Raw genomic sequence first — 8,965 nt, 5'->3', positions numbered from 1 at the left:
ATTTAACTAATTATTCCGAAATAGTTATTAGAGCCGCTCAAAAATCAGAGCATTCATTCCACAACAAACGAAAAACCTTTTGATATTCTTTATAATAAAATTGATCATGATAATATTCCCAATATTTTGAAAAATACACAAACAAGAATGTTAGAAACACTTAATGAGAACAGAAAAGAAAAAGATTATCATGTAGGACAAGTTGTTTATGAAAAAAATCATGGGGAACGAAACAAACTTAAATCAAGATATAAAAAACAAGTAGAGGAGAATATGCCAAACAAAATAATAATGACCACACGCGCATCTCCTACTCCCACATCGCTTACGAGCTATACATCATATATAATAGTTGAGTTAAGACAAGTACAAAAAAGAACACTTTGAACATGGGTTAAAATCTATAGGTGTAGAGTCCTGCTCCGAACGATTTCTCACTGGGTTTTTATAATTTTTTCTAGGCTTTTACCAACTTGGCCATCATGTTGGTCAGTTTGTACTCATCAGCGCCGGAAAAAGCGGCCACACGACGGTTGTTCATGCTGCGCACCTTGTAGCGCTCCGTCAGCTTTTCGAACTTGTCCACGTCGATCTTGAGGACCACGGCCTTGGTGGAGTACTTCCTGGCCAACGACTTCACCGTACTCTCCATATCCTTGCAGGGACCGCACTATGTGGCGTAGAAATCGAGGACAATCAGCTTGTCGTCCGCCGCCTCGATCCTCTTGTGGTAGTCGTTCATGGTGCGGACAGAAGCCATTTTCACGGATTTACTGAAGAGATTACGGGTTTCAAAGGTGTTATTTGAAAGTAGTACTTTTTTGTCGGCTAGGCGGTAACCCTTTCGAAGCAAAATTCTGAACAACAACAAAATTCAACAATAGAAATAGAATTATTCATAAAGATAATATTAAATCCTAATATGAACAAGAATTTTGTATTATTTTTTTTCAGAAAAATGTTTTTTCCAGTACTTATACTAAACATAATACTTTTAAAAAGTTCTGATATAATTGACTATACAAGTCACGAATACTTATTATTTAAGGACAATGTCGGGTCACGCAGCCCCAGCAGCCAACTAACTTCTTAATTCGATCTCTTATATTAATGGCATCGCGAAAGGTAGCTCTCTTTATCTAGCTCTCTCGTCTTTCGTGTACTTGCATTTTTCGGCCCAGCTTTCGGCTGGCTGTCCGTTTGTAAAATCAGTACGAATTCTGATCTCGACATAAAACGCATTCTCGTCTCGCCTGCTGTACTCTCTCTCGCTAATAAATTGTTAACAAGCCTAAAGCAACCTGAAATTCGTATTTTAATTTAGCAACAACTAATAAAAAAGCTTATTAGTTCAACATTGGTGACCCCGACGTGATTTGTGCATAAATAATACTAAGTGCAAATCATATAAGTCTATTTATTGACTTTTTTCATTCTTGCTTCTGCGGTGCATTGGTGTAGCAACAATCATAAGGCCTTAAATGCAGTGAGCGCTATAAATAAATAGCAGTTGGTGATTGCGGAAATTTACATATAAGGCGCAAAATCAGCTATACATAGAAGCGTACGTAGCCAAGTAACGGGCTGTTATTCCCTCGTTTGCTTTGCGCTCATCTTCCCGCTGGAGCCGAATTTCGGGCATTTCGTCTGCTGTTGTTGTTGTAGCCATGCCTACGGGAGCTTTTGGAGATGTTACCGCTGATGCAAACAGGGCAATATTTTTAAAGCGCAAGGCAACGGCTTTATTTAATAGAGTGGAGCGCTTAGTGGATTCCCTATCAAGTGCGGCGTTAACTTCATGCGACGAATCCGGTCTTCATGTGAGGTTAAAGTTGATTGATGAGCTTCAAGAGTCATTTAAAAAGGTGCTCGGTGAGCTCGAAGAGTTGGATTTAGAGGAAATTGAAAGTGATTTAAGTGAGAAATTTGATGACATTCTCGTAACTCTGAAGTCATCGGTTCGATCCGAAATTTCAAAGCGCACCTCACAGCTTCTTTCGCATTCAACTTTTGCTGACGGCATCACTCCGGGAGTTTTCGGCCCCCAGCAGCGTCAGCCTCGACATAGGGCAGCATTGCTGCCCCCACTGGAGCTTCCAAAATTCGCTGGAGGTTATGCAAATTGGTCTGACTTTTATTCTATGTTTACCGCGATCATAGATAGTCATCCGGACCTCACCAACGTAGAAAAGCTGCAGCATCTACGATCATGCCTGAGGGACGCAGCGTTGGAAACTATTCGCTCATTGGAAATTTCGGATGGCAACTACGCAATTGCTTTAGATTTGCTGAAAAATAGATTTGATAATCGACGTTTGGTTTTTCAGGCACACATTATTGAGATCCTGGGACTAAAGGCGGTGCAGAGTGGTTCCGTCTCGACACTTCGGGATCTGTCCGATAAATTCAATGCTCATATTCGTGCTCTCAAGGGACTGGGCACGACAGAACAAATCGCAGGATGCATCATCGTCCAAGTTCTGTTCCAAAGGTTGGATCCGGCAAGTCAGGCAAAGTGGGAAGAGCGTTTAGAGGACCCTGCCTTCTTCAATTTAATTCCTACGTGGGAGTCAATGGCATCATTTCTGGAGCAGCGATGCAGGACGTTGGAGACTATGGATTTCGCCATGGCAAACTATACGCCGGGCAATCAGGTGGGAAGTAACAGAATACCCAATGCGCGTAGATCAGCATTTGTTGCCTCGAACGCTAACCCCTGGATTTGTATATTCTGTAATGATACAGGGCATTCCATTTCTTATTGTCAGAATTTTAAAATCCTGTCTCCTGCGAATAGGCTTCAAGAAGCGAAGCGGCTCGGTCTTTGCATAAATTTTCTTAAGGTTGGTCATCAAGTTCGGCAATGCAACTCTAGTAGTTGTCGTTCATGCGGATCTAAGCACCACACCCTGCTTCACCTGGGAAACTCACCTTCTTTTCCTTCACAAGAAGGAGCACAGCTTCAAGAAGCACTTCCTTCTGCTTCACCCTCTGCACTGCCTTCCACTTCGACTGCTCTTATTGCACAGGAATTTAGTAATGATATTGTGCTCTTAGCAACGGCTAGAATTTTAGTAAAAAACCGTTCTGGGGCTTTCGTTCCCTGTCGAGCTCTACTCGATTCGGGCTCCCAACTGCATCTAATAACGTCCCGATTCGCAAATCAGCTTCAAGTAAAGAAAGTAAAATCCTCAGCATCTGTAACTGGAGTTGGAGATTCCAGTTTTGTGACGGACGGTCACTCGGTCAATATTACGATTCAGTCCCGAACTTCCGAATACTCGGCCAACATTACCGCGGTGATTGCTCCGAACATAACAGAGCGACAGCCTAGCTTCAACGTCGACATTGGCAGCTGGAACATACCCAAAAATATACAGTTAGCTGACCCAAGGTTTTATGCTCCCCAGCGGGTGGATCTTTTAATCGGAGCCAGCCTCTTTTTCGAGATGTTGTGCGTTGGCCAAATCAAGCTCCCACCTGGATTACCCCTAATTCAAAAGACGCGTCTGGGTTGGGTTGTTTCTGGAGGCTATGGCCTTTCCAATGGCTCGGTTTTAATGTCGTCTCAAGATGAACTTCTCGCTAGTAGACAGAATAGTTTCGATCGGTTAGATGATCTTCTTCGACGATTTTGGGAAGTGGAAAGCTGCGCCGAGCCAATTATACGCGCTACTAAGGAAGAATTGGACTGTGAAGCACATTTCGTAAGACACGTCAATCGTTTGCCAGCTGGTGATTATTCTGTTCGGCGGCCTGCCAAGTTTAATCTAGATCTTTTGGGAGAGTCCTACCAGCAAGCTTATCGAAGATTTTTGTCCCTAGAGAGAAAGTTGAATCGTCAGCCATCTTTGAAGGCTCAATATGCAGCATTCATAAAAGAATATCTCGATCTAGGACATATGTCATCAGTTTCTGCCGCTGACATCGGGTTGTGCCGATATTTCTTGCCTCATCATTGCGTCATAAAGGAAGATAGCTCCACTACAAAGCTTCGCGTAGTTTTTGATGGATCGGCGGCCAGTTCCTCAGGCTATTCTCTCAACGATGTTCTTATGGCAGGCCCTGTTATTCAGCCTAAGCTGTTCCAGATTCTTCTACGGTTTCGTTCACACCCAGTAGCAATCACAGGAGTCATTTGCAAAATGTACCGTTGTGTTAGGGTTCAGCCTGAGGACAGCCATTTGCAATGCATTTTGTGGAGGGACTCCCCCCAGGATCAATTGCGGGTGTTTAAGCTAGACACCGTTACTTATGGCACGAAGCCAGCATCATTTCTGGCTGTGCGAGCTATGCATCAGTTGGCAGCAGACGAGCATACAGCGTTTCCGCTTGGGGCTGAGGTCATTCGTCGCGATTTTTATGTGGATGATTTGATATCTGGAGCCAAGTCCAAGGAAGAGGCAGTCATCATTATGGATCAGGCATCAAAACTTCTAGCCAAGGGAAAATTTAAGCTTAGAAAGTGGTGCTCCAATGTGTCGGCTGTTTTGGATGGAGTTGCAGACAAGGATAAGGAGTCCTATTTGAAGTTTGATGATGGCACTGATTTTGCAAAAACCTTAGGTCTCGCTTGGGATCCAGTCTCTGACCAACTACTGTTTTCCTTTTCGGTCTTACAGTCAACCTCAAGCCCCTGCAGGCGATCTGTCCTGTCTGTAATAGCGCGATTCTACGATCCTCTCGGGTTGGTTGGACCTGTGATCACAAAATCGAAAATTTTCCTTCAACAACTGTGCAAGGAGAAGTTATCCTGGGATGAAAGCCTTCCTGAGTCACAGGATACGGAATGGAGTGCTATATGTACGAGTTTTGGGCAGATTAAGCATGCGTCATTTCCTCGGCTGGTTCGTTCTCCAAACTCTGAGAGTGAAATACATGGATTTTGTGATGCCAGCATAGAAGCATATGGTGCTTGTGTCTACATCGTTTGCAAAGGCCGATCTCAATTACTTTGCTCAAAGTCAAGGGTAGCCCCCTTGAAAACACTCACTGTGCCCAAGTTGGAACTGTGTGGGGCGGAGCTCCTGTCTAGGCTCATCGCAGAAGTGTCTGGGACGAATGCATTTGAGGGAAAGGTTTATTGCTGGAGCGACTCTGCTGTTGCGCTTTCATGGATCCGGGACGAGCCGTCCAGATTCAATATCTTTGTAGCGAACCGAGTAGCTGCCATTCAGGAGCTAACTGAGTCAGTGGAGTGGCGATATGTTCCAACTTCTTTAAATCCAGCTGACATTCTCTCCCGAGGTGCTTTTCCTGCTGAGCTCAACGAGTCTCCTCTCTGGACTCATGGACCAAAATTCCTCTGTGGTCCCAAAGCTGACTGGCCGACCCCAATCACTGCTGAAAAGCCAACGCTTGAGGTTCGCCGGAGGATCCTGCTAATAAAATCTCCATATGAAGACATAGTGTCCAGTTCCAAATTTGCCAACTCCTTTGCTGCCCTTCAAAGAGTTTTCGGATACGTCTATAAGTTTAGTAATCGCATCCATCGCCCTACGCTCACGGTGTCTGACCTTCAAGGCGGTACGCTGCTGTTGCTTCGTCTTGTCCAGCGCTTACATTTATGGGATGACATCAAATCATTGCAGTCAAAGGGAATGGTGCACTCCTCCAGCTCGCTCGCATCTCTTTCGCCATTCATTGACCAATTTGGGCTTCTTAGAGTGGATGGCCGGCTGAGGAATTCTTCTCTGGATTTTAATGGGCGTCATCCAATTATATTACCACGGAGTCATTCGGTCACTATTGCCATTATTACTCACTTTCATGAACGCAATCTGCACACTGGGCCACGGGCATTACTTGGCATAATTCGATCCCAATATTGGCCTATTGGGGGGAGAAAGACGGTAATGAAGGCGGTAAACAAGTGCATTAGATGCTTTCGAATGAAGCCTCGAGTAGTGGAGCATATAATGGCGGATCTTCCAAAGGAACGACTTGATGGATCTCATGCATTCGAAGTCACTGGCATTGACTTTTGCGGGCCATTTCTCTACAAGTCAGAGGTGCGAAGCAAGCCTCCAGTAAAATGCTACGTTTGTGTCTTCATTTGCTTCGCCACGAAGGCTATTCATCTGGAGTTGGTCAAGGATCTCTCTACGGTATCGTTTCTACATGGCCTCAAACGATTTATATGCACTAGAAGAAGGCCGCGGCAGATTTGGTCTGATAATGCAACCAACTTTGTTGGAGCTCGCAATGAGCTGCTCGAGCTAAGGCGTCTTTTCCTCAGCAGTGATCATCAGAGAGCTACATTGGACTTTTGCCTAGCTGAGGCTATTGATTGGTGTTTCATTCCTCCTAGGTCGCCACACTTTGGCGGTCTTTGGGAAGCGGCTGTGAAGATCGCCAAGCATCATTTCTACCGCGCTGTTGGCACTGCTGTTTTAGCCTTTGAGGAGTTGCGGACCCTGGTGTGTCACATTTCGGCGGTTGTTAATTCTCGACCATTAGTCTCGATTTCAGAAAACCCAGCTGATCTGGATGTATTAACCCCAGCACATTTTTTGAATGGTGGTCCGCCTTCTTCTTTCGTCGAGCCGGATGTGACCAGTCTTAACTTCAATCGCTTGGATGGATGGCAACGCGTGGCTTACTTGCAGCAGATCTTTTGGTCCCGATGGAAGGAAGAATACCTAACATTGCTACAACAGCGCTCCAAGTGGCGCACCCCAAAACCTGGCCTGGTTGTCGATGACCTAGTTCTGGTTAAGGACGAAAACTTGCCTCCCATGAAGTGGACCCTCGCCAGAGTGATCGAGCTTCTCTTCGGTGGAGATGGGGTTGCTCGAGTTGCCGTTCTGAAGACAGCATCAGGAGTGACAAAGCGAGCAGTAAACAAGCTGTGTCTGCTACCCCTTAAGGATAATGTTGAAGCCCAGGCTTCCAACGGGGGGAGTATGTCGGGTCACGCAGCCGCAGCAGCCAACTAACTTCTTAATTCGATCTCTTATATTAATGGCATCGCGAAAGGTAGCTCTCTTTATCTAGCTCTCTCGTCTTTCGTGTACTTGCATTTTTCGGCCCCGCTTTCGGCTGGCTGTCCGTTTGTAAAATCAGTACGAATTCTGATCTCGACATAAAACGCATTCTCGTCTCGCCTGCTGTACTCTCTCTCGCTAATAAATTGTTAACAAGCCTAAAGCAACCTGAAATTCGTATTTTAATTTAGCAACAACTAATAAAAAAGCTTATTAGTTCAACAGACAATAAAGACGTATTGACGTACGATTCATACGCACATTTATTTCACGTAACTAATTTAAGTTTTTATGAAGAAATAATTAACACTGAAACAAGTTCTTTGAATAAATCATCAAAAACAGACATACATGGGATATTTCAATGGACTTAGAACTCATAAAATTAACTTTATCAGAAATAATGCCAAAAAAACCAAAAAGGAGGAATTAATGAAATAGGAACTTTATGGAAATGGATAGCAGGTACTCCTGATCACGATGATTTCATAACGGTTCAGAACAAAATAGACAACTTAATTGAAAACCACAACAAGTAATTCACAATAAATTCTAAATTATTTAATGAAGTAAAATATCTTACTGAAAATTTAAAAAATGAAGCTTACAACGAGGAAACAATTTTAAGAAAACATCGTTTGCGGTTGCTCACATTTGATTTACAAAATTTATTAGATACTATTAACTTAGAAAAAAAAAATTTTTAATACAAAAATTTTAAACGAGAACGAAATTAAGGAAATTTACAATCATGAAAAACAGTCTGTAGTATTATCTGACCTAATGGACATATCAACTTTTAAAATTTTATTTAATAACGATTTACTTGTAGTTTACATAAAAAATCCCATGATTAACGGTAAATGTGACCTATACAAAACAAGAGCTATTGCACAATCCGATGGAAAATTATTAACAAATAATGAAGTTGCCAATTGCAAAAACAAATATTACCTAATAACTAATTTTAAGAAAGAAATGTTTTACAACTATTGTAAATTAAGTTTTGAAACTAATTGTTTTATAAAATTATTAAATGGCGAAAAAGCCAACTGCTTTACAATAAGAGAAATTATTAAGAAAATATATATCTTACAGAATGGTGCCATTTTAGTAACAGGAACAAATAAAGTAGACTACACTCAACTAAAAGGTTCATATTTGATTTTGTTCAATGACTCAATCATTATAAATAACAACACCTACATTAACAGCGAAAACAAAACATTGAACTATATAGCTCAGCATAAATTCATAAATTATGACATTTCAGAATATATTGCTTCAAACAATTCGGAACTAACTCTTGACAATATAAACATTATCAATCCATTTATAAAGATTAATAATACCAAAATATCAATTTCCTTTATATTATTAATTTTTATCAATACATTTTTAATATTTATACTTTATATAAAATACAGAAATTTTACTTTTGTAACCAAAAAACAACGGCCAGAACTAGAAAACAATACAAACAAAGAAATAATTTTAAAAAAAGAAAATCTATATCAAGAAGAAATTTTGAAGGGAGAAATTACAAACCAAGAAGAAATTTCGAAAGAAAAAGATACAAACCAAGATCAATGTTTTTTTCGTTTAAAGGAAATTCATAATGAATCGGGACGATCTATTTTAGAAGGGGGAGAGTTATCCAACCCGTGAAACCGGGCCTCATATGGAATTAATAAACAATTTTCAAAATTCAATCTAAGCGATCTTTGCCTATGCCTTTGCATTTGCTTTTGTCTTTGCCCTCGCCTTTGGCTTTGCGGTCCACTCTTGGTGGTCCAGCCAAGATAAACAAACCCAACTTAAAGTAAACATCAGCTTCCGCTCGAAGCCCACAGTATTGCGTCCTAAGTTCAGATCATATTGCGTTCCGATTTTGAATCAAATTGCATCGGTCAGCATAATTTCATTTCACAACGAGATGCGACAGAGTCAGCATAAGCTTTTATTTTAAACAAAAATTA

General features: G+C 41.7%; 1 pseudogene; it reads right to left on the bottom strand.

Annotated features, from left to right (window-relative positions):
- Positions 1-291: 291 nt before the first annotated feature.
- LOC139353116 (thioredoxin-1-like) lies at positions 292-862 on the bottom strand (annotated as a pseudogene).
- Positions 863-8,965: the final 8,103 nt, after the last annotated feature.

The sequence above is a fragment of the Drosophila suzukii genome, chromosome 3 (genome assembly GCF_043229965.1).
Source record: "Drosophila suzukii chromosome 3, CBGP_Dsuzu_IsoJpt1.0, whole genome shotgun sequence".
Taxonomy (NCBI): Eukaryota; Metazoa; Arthropoda; class Insecta; order Diptera; family Drosophilidae; genus Drosophila; species Drosophila suzukii.
This window is presented reverse-complemented; position numbering and strand designations above follow the sequence as displayed.